The sequence below is a fragment of the Ursus americanus genome, chromosome 21 (genome assembly GCF_024610735.1).
Source record: "Ursus americanus isolate L20-20 chromosome 21, mUrsAme1.1.p, whole genome shotgun sequence".
NCBI lineage: Eukaryota > Metazoa > Chordata > Mammalia > Carnivora > Ursidae > Ursus > Ursus americanus.
In genome coordinates, this window is record NC_142147.1 from 13,372,835 (window position 1) to 13,391,563 (window position 18,729).

At 35.7% G+C, this 18,729-nt stretch overlaps 1 long non-coding RNA gene across 1 annotated transcript in view; it reads right to left on the bottom strand.

The window, feature by feature from the left end:
• The window catches only part of LOC148108222 (uncharacterized), a 189,039-nt gene that overhangs the window by 168,659 nt on the left and 1,651 nt on the right, over positions 1-18,729 (bottom strand). The gene's annotated exons all lie outside the window — the stretch shown is intronic.

Consider the following 18,729-nt stretch of genomic DNA (forward strand, 5'->3'; position numbering starts at 1 on the left):
TTCCTGCTTTGTCAAAGATTAGTTGACCAGAGAGCCGAGGGTCCGTTTCTGGAGTCTCTATTCTGTTCCACTGGTCTATTCAAAATCATTAGCCATGAGAGAAACTCAAATCAAAACCACACTGAGATACCACCTTACGCCAGTTAGAATGGCAAAAATTGACAAGGCAAGAAACAGCAAATGTTGGAGAGGATGTGGAGAAAGGGGAACCCTCTTACACTGTTGGTGGGAATACAAGTTGGTACAACCACTTTGGAAAACAGTGTGGAGGTCCCTCAAAAAGTTAAAAATAGAGCTACCCTATGACCCAGCAATTCCACTACTGGGTATTTACCCCAAAGATACAGACGTAGTGAAGAGAAGGGCCACATGCACCCCAATGTTCATAGCAGCATTGTCCACAATAGCTAAATCGTGGAAGGAGCCGAGATGACCTTCAACAGACAAATGGATAAAGAAGATGTGGTCCATACATACAATGGAATATTACTCAGCCATCAGAAAGAACGATTTCACAACATTTGCAGCAACATGGGTGGGACTGGAGGAGATTATGCTAAGTGAAATAAGTGAAGGAGAGAAAGACAATTATCATATGGTTTCACTCATTTATGGAACATAAGAAATAGCAGGGAGATGGGTAGGAGAAGGAAGGGAAGAATGAAGGGGGGGGGGAAACAGAAGGGGAAATGAACCACGAGAGACTATGGACTCTGGGAAACAAACTGAGGGCTTCAGAGTGGAGGGGGGTGGGGATTGGGATAGGCCGGTGCTGGGTATTAAGGAGGGCACATACTGCATGGAGCACTGGGTGTTATATGCAAACAATGAATTATGGAACACTACATCAAAAACTAATGATATAGTGTATAGTGACTAACGTAACATGATAAAAAATTAAAAAAAAAAAACAGTCTTGGGGAAATCTTAACTGGTTCGGCTTGGGTCACTTGCCCCCTTAGAGCAAACATTGTGGCCAGTGGGAGGAGGTTCTCAAATTGGCCAGTCCTGAGCTTTGCTGTCCCCTCTGGCACCCAGGGCTAGAGCAGCCCCACCTAAACCATAATGGATTAACAATGGAGGAGATGTTGTTCAACAAAAGAAAACTGAGAGACTGTCCCCTGTATATACAATGAGGATAGCAACTCTCACATTATAGTAGTGTGGTGAGGATTAAAATAAAGAGTGATTTTTGCCTGACTGACCCAATGACTCAACAAATGGTGGTACTAGTAGCAATATTACGGTTTGTTAGCATGATGATTGTTGTTGTCATAGTAGTGGCTTCTAAAACAGTTTTAGGGCCCCATTTGTTAACTTCATTATTTTATCAATCCACAAATGAAGGATAATTATTTGAATATAACCTTTGGAGAGCCATTAAGTCAAGATAGCACTTCCTTCAATTATATCCTTAGTTTGTTTATCATCTTCATGCATAATCAAGGTACTCGGAATTATCACAATCAAATGTTCAGTGTATCACCAAATAGCTTTTGCTTCATTAAGTGACATATAGTTTTACCATAACATAACATTATCTAAATGACACCATAGTGTCAGTGTTTATGGTAATGCTATGTTTACAACAATAGATTGCAACGAATTTTTCATAAGATATTGTGAGCTAATTTAGCGTTCAGAGTTTCAAAATAAAAAATAGTGATAATAATGATTAAACAACAGTATTGGCAAGAGCTTAGAAACGTTGCTAGAATCTTTGCTTTTTAAAAAGCACTTATATGGTCGGGAGAAGGGTTAAAACAAATGTGAAAACTGAGAAGTAACAAAATAAAGCCAAATATACCTGTGTGGACCAAGGATAGTACTTTATACACCCTTTAAATAACCCAATTAATTGACAGATTGGCATGAATTCAAAAGTTAACCAAATTTCTAGTAAAACAATATACAAATAAAACATACTTGGTTCATCATTCTATGAGTAGACTTAAGATTATCACCTGTTAAGATTATCACGAAAAAATGCACATAACAAATATAAAGCATTAAATAAATTTCAATATATTAGACCGTCAACAAAATATAAAAATAAACTTTTAAAATATAGATACAATATATTTATTTTACCTTTATTGTTGCAAACCCTGACAGAATTCAGGAGAAATGAGACAAAGGTAGGTGAAATAATGTCTAAATATCATAAATTTAAAATATTCTAGAATAAATCATAGTAATGAATTTTAAAATCTTGGAACTATGTGTGCTAATTATGGATGATTTTTTTAAATGCAAAAATGATAGCCAAAAGAAACAAAAAAATAAGCTCACCTTAAAGTTAAATTCTATCTGGATGTGTCAAATAAATTAAATGATACAAAAACAGAGGTGGCCAGTCTCATGTCTTTACATAGTGAAAGCCACTATAAAGTTCTCCCAGGGGGCAAAACCATTTCTGTTTGTGGCTTTTTTATGTTGCTTCTTCACACTGAATCAGTTTCTTAGGAACCTGAAATACTAAAATGTACATCTATTGTATATACTTTATTAGAAATATAAATGCATGTGGCTGTCTACCAAAAACCTCAACGAATTAGGAGAGGCATTAGAGTTTTGCTTTTTGTAAAGAATTATAAGTTCCTTTTTCTTTAGAATTTTGTATCTATGTTCAGGAGGGATATTGATCAGTAATTTTCTCTTACTGTAATGTCTGTCTGGTTCTGTTATCAGGGTAATGCTGGCCTCATAGAACGAGTTGGGAAGCATTCCCTTCTCTGATTTTCTGGAAGTCTGTGAGAATTAGTATTTTTCCTTTCTTAAAAGTTTAGTAGAATTCCCAAGTGAAGCCACTTGGGCTTGCCATTTTCTTCATGGCAAATTCAATTTCAGTAACATATAGGTTATCTATTTCTTCTAGAATAAGCTTTGGTAATTTGTGTATTTAAAAATAAATTTTTCTATTTCCACCTAAGTTGTTGAATTTATTGGCATCTAAGTTGTTCATAGTATTCCCACATTATCCTTATTAATATCAGCATAATCTACTTACATCACTTCTCTCATTCTTGATATTAGTAATTCATGTCCTATATCTTTTTTTTCTCTTATCAGTCTGACTAGAGTTTTATCAATTCTATTGATCTTCTCAAAGAACCAGCTTTTGGTTTCTCTATTTTTTGTCTTATATTCCATTGATCTTTGTTCTGATCTTTACTATTTCCTTTCATTTGCATACTCTGGGTTTAATTTACTCCTCTAGTTTCTTAAGGTAAAATGTTAGGTTACTGATTTGATACTTTTCTTCTTTTCTCACTTAGGCATTTTGTGCTACAAATTTCCCTCTAAATATTGCCTTAGGAGCATCCCACAATTTGTGGTATGTTTTCATTTTCATTCAGTTCAAAATATTTTCTAAATTCCCTCTTGACTTCTTCTGACACACAGTGATTTAGAAGTATGGTATTTAGTTTCCATATATTGGGGGATTTTTGAGACATCTTTCTGTTACTGATTTCTAATTTGATATCATTAGATGGTTACAGAATATACTTTGCAGCATTTCAATCTTTTTAAATGAATGAAAATATATTTTATGGCCTAGAATAAGTGCTTGAAAAGAATTTGTATTCAGTATTTGGGGAGGAAAGTGTTCTATAAATGTAATTTAGGTCAGGCTGGTTGATAGTGGTTATAGAGTCATTTATATTTTTATTAATTTTCTATCTTATGAATCACTTATGAATCTTATGAAAATTCAACTGTAATGGAGGATTTCTTCTTTAATTTGTCAGTTTTTGTCTCATATATTTTAAGGCTGTGTAATTAAATGCATAAAAGTTTGAATTGATATTTTTTCTTGATGAATTATCCCTTTATCATTATGAAATGACCTTCTTTTCTCCCTGGTAATATTCTTTGCTCTGAAATCTATTTTGCCTAATATAAGGTAGACCTTCCAGCTTTCTTTTGATTAATGTTAGCATGGTATATATTTTTCCGTTCTTTTAAACTTATGCATGTCTTTATATTTCAATTGTGTTTCTTAAAAATAGCATATCTAATTTGGTCATTTTAAAAAATCTGATCTGACCATCTCTACCTTTTAATTGGGGTGGTTAGGCCATTTACATTTAATGTGATTACTAATATAGTTCAGTTTAAGTCTATCATCTTGCTATTTATTTTCTATTTCTCCCAATTATTCTTTATTCCCTTTTCATTTTTCAACCTATTTTTGAATTGAGTTTTTATTATTCCATTTTATGTCTTTTGTTGGCTTATTTAGCTATAACTCTTAGTTTACATTTTAGCAGTTGATTTAGAGTTTATAGTATACATCCTTAACTAATCACAGTGTACCTTCCAGTAATATATCAGTTTACATGGAAGAAAAAGCCTTATTGCTTTTAAACTGTATATTTTTATTTTTCCCCTTCTACCTTTTTTTCCCATATATTTGACTTATACTATAAACCCCACAACATATTGTTAATATTTATGTTTAGACAATAAATCCCTACAAATAAATTTATATAATAAGAATATATCTTATATATTTACTCATGTAGTTACCAATTCTGATGTTAATTCTTTCGGTAGATCTTTATTTTCACTTGGTGCCATTTTCGTTCTGCCTGAACAACTTCCTACTAGACTTTCTAGTAGTGTGGGTCTACTGGTAATAAATACTTACACCTTTTGTATTTTTGAGAAAGTGATTTTTTTGCCTCTATTTTTTAGAGAATTTTTTTTTCTGTAGGTATAGAATGCCATGTTAGCAGTATTTTTCTTTTAGTACTTTAAAGATATCATTCCACTATCTTATTTCTCTCATTTCCAAAGAGAAATCACTCTCATCCTTACCTTTGTTCCTGTGCACATAATGCATCTTTATTCCCTGACCACCTTTAAGTTTTTCCTTTAATCACTGGTTCTGAGCAGTTTGATTATGATGAGCTGAGCCTTGGTATAGTTTTCTTCAAGTTTCTCATGCATAGTGTTCACTGTGATCTTTGGATCTATGGGTTTATAGTTTACATCAAAATTTGAACTTTTTTGGTCATTATTTCTTCAAGTATTTTTTCTGCCTTTCCTCTGGGAACTCAAATTATAAATATATTGGCTCTCTTCACTGATGCTTTTTTAAGCAGTTTTACTGAGACATAATTCACATATGTTAAAATTCATCTGTTTAAAGTGTACACATCAATAATTTTTATCATATTCAGAAAGTTGTCCAACCATCACCATTACATAATTTTAGAACATTTTCATAATCCCCAAAGGATACCTGTTATATTAGTTTTCTATGGCTGCTGCCATAAGTTACCACAAATTTGGTAGCTTAAGCAATACAAATTTATTATCTTAGAGTTCTGGAGTCAGAAATCTGAAACAGCCTCACTGGGCTAAAATTAAAATGTTGGCAGGCCTGCATTCCATTTTGGAGACTTTAGGAAAAGGTCCATTTCCTTGCTTTTTCCAGCTTCTAGAGGGAACCCACAATTCTTGCTTCCTGGTCCCCTTCCTCCATCTAAAAAACCAGCAACATTGCATGTCTCTGACCATTCACATCTCCTTCTCTGACCAAACATGGGAGAGGTTCTCCATTTTAAAGATTCATGTGATTAGATATTTATGTGGGTAACTCAAGATAATCCCTCCATCTCAAGGTCTATATACTTACTTGATCACTTCTGCCAACTCCCTTTTGTCATGTAAGGTAATATATTCACAAGGTCTAAAGATTAAAATATGGACATCTTTGGAGACCATTATTATGCCTAACAACACATTAACAGTAATTCCCCATCCTCCCCCTCCCCCACACTAGACAACCACTAATTAACTTTCTATCTTTATAGATTTGCCTCTTCTGGACATTTCATATAAATGGAATTTTATGATATTTGGTGTTCCGTGCTTGATTTCTTTCACTTACCATAATGTTTTCAAGGTTCATCCATGTATTAGTATGTATAATTATTCCATTCTCTTTTATGGTTTAATAATATTCCATTGTATGGATATGCCACATTTTATCATTTCGTCAAATGATTGACAACTGGCATGTTTCCACTTTGGGGCCACTATGAATAATGCAGCTATGTAGATTAAGTTTTTGTGTGCATGTATGTTTTCATTTTGGGGGGGAATAGGAATAGAATTGTTGGGTCATGAAGTGTATTTAACTTTTTCAGGAACTACCACAGTGGCTGCACCATTTTACTTTCCCACACCCTCATGCCACTTTATTGTCTTTTTTATTACATCCATTCTAGTGAGTGTAAAGTGGTAGTTCATTATTGTTCTGATTTGCATTTCTCTGGTGGCTAATGATGTTGAATATCTTTTTATGTGCTTATTGGCCATTTGTATATCTTCTTGTGTGTCCATTTTTAAACTGGGTTATTTGTCTTCTTTATTATTGATTTGTAAGAGTTCTTTATATATTCTAGAGATAAGTCCCTTAATAGATATATGACTTGCAAATATTTTTCACCCATCTATGGGTTGTCTTGCACTCTCTTGATGTCCTTTGAAGCATGAAAGGCTTTAATTTAGATGAAGTCCAACTTATCTATTTACCTTTTGTGCCTGTACTTTTGGTGGTTTTTTTTTTTCTTAAGATTTTATTTATTTATTTGACAGAGAGAGACAGTCAGCGAGAGAGGGAACACAAGCAGGGGGGAGTGGGAGAGGAAGAAGCAGGCTCCCAGTGGGGCAGGGAGCCCAATGTGGGGCTTGATCCCATGACCCTGGGATCATGACCTGAGCCGAAGGCAGACGCTTAACAACTGAGCCACCCAGGAGCCCCATGTACTTTTGGTGTTGTATCTAAGAAAGCATCTCCTCAATATTATGAAGATTTACTCCTATGGTTTCTTCTAAAAGTTTTATTATTTTAGCTCTTACATTTGGATCTAGGGCCCATTTTGAGATAATTTCTATGTTTGGTGTGAGGTAGAGATCCAATTTTATTCTTTTTAACCTATCTAGACTATTCTTTCTCTATTAGATTATCTCAGCACTCTTGTTGAAAATCAATTGGCCATAAATATAAGAGTTCATTTCTGCACTCTTAATCCCTTTCTATTGATCTATATGTCTCTATATGTTTGTCCTTGTGCCAGTATTACACTGGCTTCCTTACTACAGCTTTGTATTCAGTTTTAAAATCAAGAAGTATGAGTCCTCCAACTTTGTTCTTCCTTTTCAGAATTGTCTTAGCTATTCTGGGCCCCCTGCATTTCTACATGAATTTTAGGATCAGCTTGACAATTTCTTCAAAATAAGCCAACTGAGAGTTTGATAGGGAGTATGTTGAAACTGTAGATCAATTTGGGCAGTATTTCCATCTTAATGATAATAAGTTTTCCAATCCATGAACATGGGGTATCTTTCCATCTATTTGGATCTTCTTTAAATTCTCTCAACAATACTATGTAGTTTTCAATGAGCAAGTCCTGTACTTCTTTTTTTAAAAATTTATTACCAAGTTTTTTTTTTGTTTTGGATGCTATTGTAAATTAAATTTTCTTAATTTCATCTTCAGATTGTTTATTACTAGGGTACTGAAATACAACTGCCTTGTATATTGATCTTACATCCTGCAAACTTGCTAGATCTTGTCATTTACAAATAGTTTTACTTCTTTCTTTCCAATCTGGATGCCTTTTATTTCTTTTTCTTGCCTAATTTCCCAATCTCCAGTATCTCCAGTAAAATATTAAATAGAATGACAGCTGACATCCTAACTTTGGGATGTTAGGAAGAAAGCATTCAGTCTTTCACCATTAAATATAATGTTATCTGCAGGGTTTTCATAGATGCCTTTTATCAGGTTGATATAGTTCTCTTCTATTCCTACTTTGCTGACTGCTTCTATCATGAATGAGTGCCAGAATTTGTCAAATGCCTTTTCTGTGTCAACTGAGATGATCACGTTTTTGTCCTTTATTCTATGAAAATCGTGTATTACATTGTTTTTCAGATATTAAACCAACCTTGGTATATTCCTGAGATAAATCCTACTTTGTCATGGTGCATCTCTTTTGTATATGACTGGATTCAGTTTGCTAGTATTTTGTTAAGGATTTTTACATCCATATCCACAACGGATATTTGTTTGAAGTTGTCTTGTGATATCTTTGGTTTTGGTATCACAGAAATGCCGGTATCATAGACTGAGTTGAGAAGTGTTTCTTCCTCTTCTGTTTTTTGAAAGAGTTTGTAAAATATTAGAATTCATTTTTAAATGTTTGGTAGATTTCACCAGTGAGGCCATTTAAGCCTGGGAGTTGTGGGAAATTTTGTTTTATTTTGTTTTTTAAGATTTTATTTTTAAGTAATCTCTACACCCAACATGGGACTTGAACTCACAACCCCAAGATCAAGAGTCACACACTCTACCAACTGAGCCAATCAAGTACCCCAGGAAATTTTAAATCATTAATCCAAACTCTATTTGTTATAGGTCTACTCAGATTTTTTACTTCTTCTTGAGTCAGTTTCAGCAGTTTGTCCATTTCATCTATGTTATTTAATTAGTTGGCATACAACTATTCATAGCATTCCTTTGTAATCTCTTTTATTTCTCTAAAATTAATGATAATTTCCTTTGTTTCTGACTTTAGTAATTTGAGTCTTTTCTCTTTTTTCTTGATCAGTCTAAGTAAAATGTTTATATTCTGTTGATCTTTTCAGAGAATCAACTTTTGACTTCATTGATGTTCTCTGTTTTTCTATTCTCTATTTCTTCTATTTCCACTCTTATTATTTCCTTCCTCAGTTAGCTTTGGGTTGTTTGCTCTTCTCTTTTAGCTTCTTATGGTGGAAGATGAGGATAGTGATTTTAGATGTTCTTTTTTAATACAGGCATTTATAGCTATAAATTCCCCTCTAAGCACCCCATAGCTGAATCTCATAAGTGTTAGCATGTTGTGTTTTCACATTCATTTATTTCAAAATATTTCCTAATTTCTCTTGTAATTTCTTCTTTGGCCCACTGATTATTTAGAAATGTGTTATTTATTTTCCACATATTTGTTAATTTTCCAAATTTCTTTCTGCTATTGGTTTCTAATTTAATTCCATTGTGGTTGGAGATGCTCCTTTTTATTCAATTTTTTAATTTCAATCTTTTTAAGTTTGAGGCTTGTTTCATGGCCTGCTATTGGTCTAGCCTGAAGAATGTTCCAATGTGGGCTTGAGAAGAATGTGAATCTTGCTGTTTCGGGGTGGAGTATTCTATAGATGCCTGTTAGGCTTGGTTGACTTAATATGTTGTTCAAATCTTCTATTTCCTTGCTGATCTGCATAATCATTCACTCATTATTGAGAGTTGGATAATGAAGCATCTAACCATTATTACTGAATTGTCTATTTTTCTCTTCAATTCTGTCCATTTTTGTTTCATGTATTTTGAGGCACTATTAAGTGTATATAAGTTTGTAATTGTTTTTTACCCAAATGTTATAAATTGTTATATCTTCCTTTTATCATTATAAAATATCCCTCTTTGTTTCTACTAACAATTTTTGTCTAAAGTCTATTTTGTCTGATATAAGTGTAGCCCTTACTGCTCTCTTTTGGTTACTATTTGCGTGGTATATCTTTTTTTCCCCAATCCTCTTATTGCAATGCATTTGTGTCTTTGAATCTAAAGCGTGTCTCTTGTAAACAGTATATAGTTGGGTTATATTTCTGCCTTTTACTTGGAGTATTTAGTCCATTTACATTTAATATGATTATTGATAAGGTATGATTTATGTCTGCCTTGTATTTTAAATTTCTTTTTTCTCTGTGTTTCATTTGAATAGTTTGTATTTTATGTTAAAAATTCATTAATCTTTTTTCTTTAACATCTAATATGCTGTACATCCCATCTAGTGTATTTTTCATCTAATATATTACAATTTTCATCTCTAGACATTTAATTTATACATTTAAAGAAACATATTCTAAGTCTCTACTTCCAGATAAGATGCACTTAATAACTTTTATTGTCTTTCTATGCTAATTCTAATATGTGTCAGTTTTAATTTGGTTTTGCTTGATGGATTGTACTCCATATTATGGATCAGATTTTCTTGCTTATTTGAATGAATGGTAATATTTGTTTTGATGTCAGACATTCTGAGTATTACCTTGTTAGGTGCTGAATATTTTTGTATTCTTAAAATATTCTTGAGCTTTATTTCACAACAATAAGGTTCCTTGGAAACAGTTTGATCTTTTTGGATCTTGCTTGTTGGGTAGGATCAATATAACATTTAGTCTGAAACTGATTATTCCCCACTACTGAAACAAGACCCTTCTGAGTACTCTCTCAAATACTCCATGAATTATGAGATGTTCTGGTCTAGCTAATAAGAACAGGCCCTATTATTGGACCTGTGCAAGTGCTGCCACCGTTCCCTCTAATCATCTCTGATGGTTCTTTCCCATTCTTATGCAGTTTCCTCGCGTGCATCTGCCAATTAGCAATCTGAATATTCAAGAGTGACTCTGCAGATATCCAGACTTCTCTCTGTGTACAGATCTCTCCCCTCCAGAGCTCTGTCATGAGAACTCTAGCTTTCTTGGTCCTCCCGGATTCTCAACTACATCTTCTCAACCCAGGGAGTCTGCTGAACTCCACTTGGATTCTCCCCTTCTGTACCACAGCCTGAAAATTCCCTCAAGGCAGTAAACCATGGCAATCATAGGGTTACCTCATTTGTTTCCTGTCTCTCAGGAATAAGTGTCCTTCACTGCCTGATTTCCAAGGTCTAAAATACATTCTCATATATTTTGTCTGTTTTTTTCTAGTTGCTTCAGGTGGGAGGATAAATAGGCAGTACCTGTTACTCCATCTTAACCAGAAACAGAACTCTTTCCCTAGGTTTCTTGATGTCCCCTGGGGGTCCCAAATGACTCAGAATTTTCTCTACATGACAGGCAGTGCCTTTTCACACACCTGATATAATGGAGTAGGAGGTACACAACATGCTTTTTGAAGTATTCTTTCCAAAAATGTTTACCCTGAATCTGAGGAATAGTGCATCTGGACCAGGGTGGGCCTCACATAAGCACAACCATACAACAGAGAAGTTCTCTTGCACTTGGACTCCTTCTGTCTCCAGAGCTCCTGTGTCCAGCTCCTTTCTCTTTATGCCAATCTATACATGAATTATGTTACTCCTATAATATCATACATAGACACAGGATGAGGGCAATATTTAAGCATGAATCCAGACCAAGAAGAGGAAGACACATTTCCCCATTGCCCTAAAATGCAGGCTACACTGGAGGTATTGATTCATGCATTTCTAAAACACTCAGTTATCTTTAACACAGAGAAGTCAGAGCCCAAAGTGTAAAGCAAAATCTGAACTCTTTAAATTGTACTATGTTTAAATGATTTACTAGCCAGATTCAAGAGCTAGGAATTAGAATGTCTGTAAAGTTTCTAGTAAGCAGAAAAATAGAAACAAAAATAATATCCTAAAATGTAACAATGATCATGAGATTCAGAAAATCCTCATGGAAAAGTGATTTTTCTTATGATCTGTCAAAATCAGGTTTGGTTGATGATGGGATGAGCCTAAGGATCAAGTTCCAGAGACTAGACCAATTTTGACAAAGTGAGGTTTTTGTACTATTTATACCTCAAAATTATTCAGAGCTATATGTTTAAATGCAGGTTTCTAAGCCCTGTTTCAGAATAACTAAATCACAATTTCTAAGGGTGAAGCCCCAGAACCTGTACTTTTAATAAGCACTCTTGGTGATTTTTATGCACATTAAAGTTTGAGAATGACTATAGACAATCCCAGTGGAACTGGGCAGGATAACAGATCCACTCAATAGGTACCAAAAGGAAAAACTCCAAATATGAAGCCAAGACATGGTGTTAAGGGAATTTGGCAGTAAGCAGATAGTTCATGTAGACCATTATGGGAGTGGGAGGAAGGTCCTACAATGTCAACAGATGGAAACCAACTGCAGAGATGTGTTAGGAGTTGGGGATTAGCAATAGGTAAAGTTTCAAACAGACAGATGATGGACTTCAGAGATGTGGCAGCTTGTAGTAAGTCATGCAGACTTAGGTTTAAGAACTGGATTCTAATTTCTACAAAGTTAAAAGGATCAAAGTAGAATACCAGTCCCAAAGCAGGGTCAGAAAGAACCTAAAAGACCGATTACTGGAACCAAAGTGAGAGGCTATTCTGTACTGGGGTTAACTCAAAAAAGGACCAGCACAGAGACTGATCTGATGCTCAGCTACCAAGCAGCACATCTAGGGGCTCTTGGATTTCCTTGCTCATGGACTGGATCAGTCCAGGACCCATTACAAGAGCTAGCTTGCCCCAGGGAGCAAGACTACAAAGGACCTATCTGACCCAACTTCCCATTCCCTACTTGAATTGTTCCAGATGTAAGCCTCAGGATGTTGTCACAGGGGTGACAGTGGTTCTTCTCAGCAGTTACGATGTAGGCAGCTAGCTGTGAAAGAGGTTGAGTCCTAAATAGAATAGCTCTCTAAGGAGAACAAGGGGCAACTGGATCCTGGAGTCAACAGTTTGTCATCCTCACCTCCTAGAAATTCTGAAATGTCGCAGCCTAGCCACTCTAAGGTAGAGAACCCAGACATCCTCTGTTGAATTCACTTTTCCTTAAAATAACAGATTACTTTTGTAGTAAAAGGGATACTTTATTTTTTTTTCCTCACTATTAGATGAACCCATAAATCCTTGGTTCTTGTAAGCTTAGAGCTTTGTATCTCTAAAGTTGTGAAAGCATATGCTGAATTCTTCTATTCCCTCATTGAAACTCTGCAAATAGGCAGGGAGCAACTAGTAGTCTCTAACAGAGTGCTTACTAATCTGGCAGATGTACTCTGGGGGTGTGGGAAGTAAGTGAAGCATTGGGAGAACTGTTAGAGCCAATGCCAGAGAAAATCACAATGGCAGGACTCAACAGATCTAGTGGAGGGTGTTGAGAGAAGGCCGAACCCTTGTCAAGCTTTTCTGCGCCTTTGGTTGTCTCACTCCTGGATCTATGGGACTCCCTTGGCTATCCCTCTCCAGCCCTGTGGGATGTTCCCCACTCATCCCATTCACCCACAAAGAAATACTCTCAAAATCAATTGGGTGGTGATTACGAGCCATTATCTGCCTGCTGTGCTGAAAGGAATACAAGGCAATCTGGAGGAAACCTTTCACGATGGGCATTAAAAAAATTCCAGTATATATATCTAGGAGTGGTGTCGTGTCACTTCTAAGTTGAAAAATCAAAGTCAAGCTAAGGTCCCTTCATAATACTGGCTTGTTTTGTTCACAGAGGTGTTCTATTTCTAAAGGAAATGCCATAAGAAGTATGAAAGATTCATTCTTGATCTGAAGGGAGGAAAAGAGAAAAGGGAACCATTTCAAAAGTGGAACAGGCAGATTCAGATTCAAGGACTGAATGGATTTGTAACATTTTCTTGTTTTGCTCCATTGGAGGGACCTATTGATCTGCCTCCTACAGCCTCCCCAATGTCACTCTCCAGGATCTCTGTCCACTTAACTTAGATTTAGAATTATGCATGTAGAATACAATAGGTGCCTGAAAGTCAATTCCTTGATTGAGGAAATGAAGTCCTGGAAAAAGAACTGAATGTCCCAAAGCTGGCTGAACCAAGACTAAAAGTTCTGTCTCTTGATTCCCAGTCCAGTATTCTTTCTACTCTGCTGCCTTTCTTGATGTCTCTTCCTTTTAGTTTTCAAAATTACGTTCATTTATTATTTGTCCAAATCTATTGGGACTAAAGCTTTCTACTATCTTCCTTTGACAGCTCTACATCATCTATGCCCGGTTTCTAGTTGTTATCTTTATGAGAGAGGGGGTATCACAAAACATGGAGAATATTCTGATAATTGTGCACTACAAAAATAATTAATTCAGTATTAAGAGCCAGGAATCATTTATTGGAATAAATATCATGGGATCATGAATTGCTTGGATAAAGTCCATTTATGATGATCAATAATATCTGACAGTGCAGGGGAGGATTATTGAGTAAATGAAAAACTAACTAAAATGTGAATAATACAATTGGTCTAGGTCTATTTCAAAGAGCAACTTAGATATAATCTTTGAACCCTGGATCTTAGGGAAGTAGCATGATATAGCAGGAAGACCACTGTCTTGGAATGTAGAAAATTAGGGTGACCATTCTGATTACAAAATTTACCAAGTTGGTCTTGAGTAAATCATTTGAACTCCTCTAAGCTTAACTTCATTAAGCATTAAATGTAAATAGAAATTTTGACTATTTCAAAGTTGTTAAAAGGATCAAATCAAATATTGTACAAGAGTTTGGTATAATTCAAAGATCAGAGGCTATGTGTATCATGCTGCCAGGGGACCATGTGTGTTGTATTCCAAGTTTACTCCCAGCTCCTAGTACAGAGTCCAGCACATGGTACACACGCACTGAACACATAGTAAATAAATAAAGGCAATGACAGGGTCAATGTCTTTCTTATCACTAATTTCTTGCAGGAGAAATGTTTAGGGGTGGGGGGGTAAAGCCAAGTACAGGAGTGAAGCAGAGGTGGGAGAGACAAAATAGAAAGAGAAATGATTCTTTCCTAGAACAGAAGCAGAGGTGGTAGAATCAAAAGAAAGGATGATCAAACTGACCAATTCCTTCCATGCCCCATTCACCCCATCTCTTAATCTGAGATGGCACCATTGATTTTTTTTTTTTTTTTAAGATTGCTTTTGGGCATCCACCTCATTAATTTTGGTCATTTTAAACTACTGCATCCAGTGTTTTTACTGAGATCTGTGCATGTCCTCTCTTTGGTCATTAGGAACAGCACTGTTTTTAATTCATAATGGATATAACTAATTCAGAGTCCTCCTCCTCCTTTTTCTTTCCTCTACTCCTAGCCCTCTCCGAAAGCTACAGTGGCCATGGGGAGAGGCAGCAGACTATACGGACAGTTTGGGAGGGAAATCAGTTCAGTTCTTTTCTTCCAGCTTGAAGCTCTGAATGATTCTAGCTTAAAGTCCTTATGGGATAGGTGTCTGGTTAAAAATGTGTCTCTTTCTGAATTGCCCTTCTTCAATTTTATAGATGTGCCCCCATCACACACATAGGAATTTCATTAAAATGTTTTTTCTCTGTCACAGAGGTCAGAGTTTTTCAGGCCTTTGGGGAACAGACAGCATGCCCAAATGTCGGCTCAATTGAAGACGATGTTACCCGACTGCAACAGCGTGTTCTCGGTATTTGGCAGGCTTTGGGAACACCCCAAATCACATGTAGAGGATGGAGACAGGTCCCAAAATGTAATCAGTCTAGTCAACCTACTTCTACCCTCAACCCACTTCTAATAAGTTTGAATTAATTAACGTTCCCTATCCTGTCCCCCAGTCATACTTGTTACGGCAAGTTCAAACTGGGATTAACTGGATTCAGATAAAAATTCACCTACTTTTTGCTTTCACAAATACAACTGACAGGAACAAAGAAAAACATTTCTATTTGTAGAGACCAATGTGATGATAATTCGTTGGACCTTGAAGCTTACAGAAGACTAATGAGATAATGTCTAAAACGTGTTGGAGCTGCATGCATGAAAGGCTCTATGGAGATAGAAAATTTGATAAATAATGCAAGAAATCTTCATGTCAGGAAATCTCCTGTCTTCTGGAGGACTTAGTAAGTATTAAATAAATACTTTACAAACACGTACCTGCTAATCTTATCTGTCAACTTCAGCCCAGGGAGGTTGAAAAGTACTATTATTCCCATCATAACAAATAAGAATCTTGATTTCTAAAGAAATATTTTCCAAGAAAATTCTAACACAGACCCTGGCTGGTAGGTGATGCCTCCACATTAAGCCAAGCTTCCAACTTCATTTTCAGCTCTTGGTCAATCTTATCAATGTGAAAGCACTAGTCCTAACCCCTCAAACTTTCTGCTCAGTATAAGCCAAATGCATCCCTGGGGGATTCTCTTGCTATCCTAACTTCAGAAAAATCACAAAGCACACCCTCTTTGGGGTTCTTGAACCATCAAAGTACACTCAACAAATAATGTTCTCGAGAGTGACCACATAATGGATTTCAATAACTTAAGAGCTCAATTCAATTACCTACAAGTCTTAATCTGCTCCTTCATGCAAGTCCCTTCATTTAAAAATACATGAAACCTTTATTTCTTCCCATGGCATCTTTTATTTCTAACAATTATAAATAAAGAAACTACTTTTTTTTCCACGAACTCAACAAAATAACAAACAAGACAAAAAACTTAGCAAAGAATTTTCTGATGGGGACTTCAAAAACATTTGGCATATGCTCTCTTCCCACCAGCTCCCAAATGCCAATAAATCTCCCATTTGTTTATTTAAAGTCAGTATCATTTCAGTTTTCAGAACCTGATTTGAAAACAAACCACTACCTTTTTGAACTTACTCAATCTTAAAAATCTTCCCAAATCATCAAGTCACACAATTTCTATTAGAAAAATCAAAAAGTCTCAGAGCTGGGGAGAACTTTGATAAATGATCTGATTTAACCCTTGCCTATAGATAGGTGAATGTGGTTCACAAGTATTGACTGATGACATGTGGACAGTGGGCCATGCTTGACCTTTTGGGACATACACAAAGTGATAGGACAACTCCCTCGCCTCAAAGGAGTTGATGTGTTTCCAGTGATGTGTTTCCCAAAGTGCACCAGTATCACTTAGGGGAGAAGGTATGATTATAAAAATGAACATTTCCAGGCCCCATCTCAGACTTACTAATTCAGAAAGTTTAGGGATGGGACCCAGGAATCCACATTTTTTAAAGCACCCCAGGTAATTCTTAGCACCATTTACCATTTGAGAACCCCTGCTCTGATAGGTCTGAGAGATGCGCTCAAAATAATATCAGAGAAGTGAATATGGACTAAATAGGGGGGCCTATCTTCTAGGGACATAAACAGAAATTTGATCAAAAAAAAAAAAAAAAAAGCATCTTCCTTCATTAATGCCAGATACCTATCAGAAAACACTAGGTCATCTCTTAGCCCAACCCAGACATTTTTCTAAATTATATTGGCCACTAAGTTAGATTGTGAGCTATCAAGTTCATAATAGAAACCCTTAGCAGGGAAACTTAAAATCTCTAGTGATCTATGATTCGCCCTAAAATGCCTAATTCACTTGACGTTTGGTATGGATTCATTTCGTTCATGAACCACACGTTCTGGCCTATTTTCTTCCCAGGACAGTGGTGTTCATAAGGAATAGCAACTTCTATATTTTCCTTTGACCAAAAAATATACAAAACTAGTAAACATAAAGTTGAATTCAGAAACATGTGAGACGTTTGAACTTTAAAAAAGTAAACTCCTAGCAGAATTAATTGGCACATACAGATTCTGCATAATGTATAAGATCTAGCATTTTGTATACAAAAAAATCATCTGGGGAGTGGCTATCAATGCAGATTGCAGAGGAGTCTGACTCGATAGAAGTAAGATGGGCAACTGAATTTTTAAGTAGCACCCCAGCTAATTCTGGTTTTGAAAAAACAGTCCTGGGTTTCAAGAATCCAAGATTATACCTACCTAAACTTTTCTTTGAATCTAAATCAATATATTAAACACAGTACATTATCATTATATGCATATTTAATTAAAGTAATCACGAATGGGAAGAAATAGGGAAATTCAGCTCATCTAATCAGAGCCCATGTTCTATAAGTCAGAACTGGGGAATCCTGCATGTATCATATATTACAGTCCTTCACTATTAGGAGCCACGTGTAGTAAAAAAGTAACTTAATGTAGGCTCTTGCGGTTGCCCCTCTTAGAGAGTATATAGAACATTCTAATTACCTACTTTTTAAACTTAAAATATGCTGAACAGTGTGTGCGTATATGGCAAGGGGGATAGTTGACTGAGGGTTTGGTAAATGCGCATGATTCTCTGGCCAAAAGCAATAATCAAAGAAACGTAATTCTGGGGATCATACAAAATAAAAACAAATGGAAACTGTCCTTGATCACTCCTGATGTTAGGATTGTAATTTCCCCATTCCCACAGGAATTAATTGTGGGCAAATTAAACACTTGCGGTATTATCTAATTACTCACAACTCGCAGAGAACTGGGATGTTGTCATCTTCACTTCCTTTGAGGGGGGGCAGATATGTGTGGGTTCTGGGGCTATGAGCTTTCTCAGAGTCTAGAAAGTATGCTTTATATATTTATATAACATTTTATTGCCCAAATAGTCCACAAACTTATAAAAGGACCTCTGGTTTATTACTTAATGATGATCTAACCTTGAACAAGTTATTCGCCCCTTCAAAGGCTCAGTTTTCTCAACTGTAAAATGGATACGCAGACTAATCTGGCTCTTTCCACTTTGCCTTTACATTCCCCACAGAGATAAGTTTTACAAAAGTGCTCCGTGAGCTATAAAGCACTATACAGATAAAGTGGATTATTATTACTTGTTTTATGAAGCCCAGTTATAAAGATGCAAAGTGACCCAGAAAAAGAAAACAAAACCTGAAATACAACATCTATAGTGCCTAGAACTTTACCTGGTACATGGTAGATAGATGCTTAATAAGTACTGAGTAAATACACACACACACACACACACATACAAACAAAAAAACAGGTCTATGCCTTCACCACACTAGGTGTGATACCAAGAAGGAATAAATATAACTAAAAGCAAGGATAGTTTGATTTAACCATATAAGCCACAATTCCCCAGCA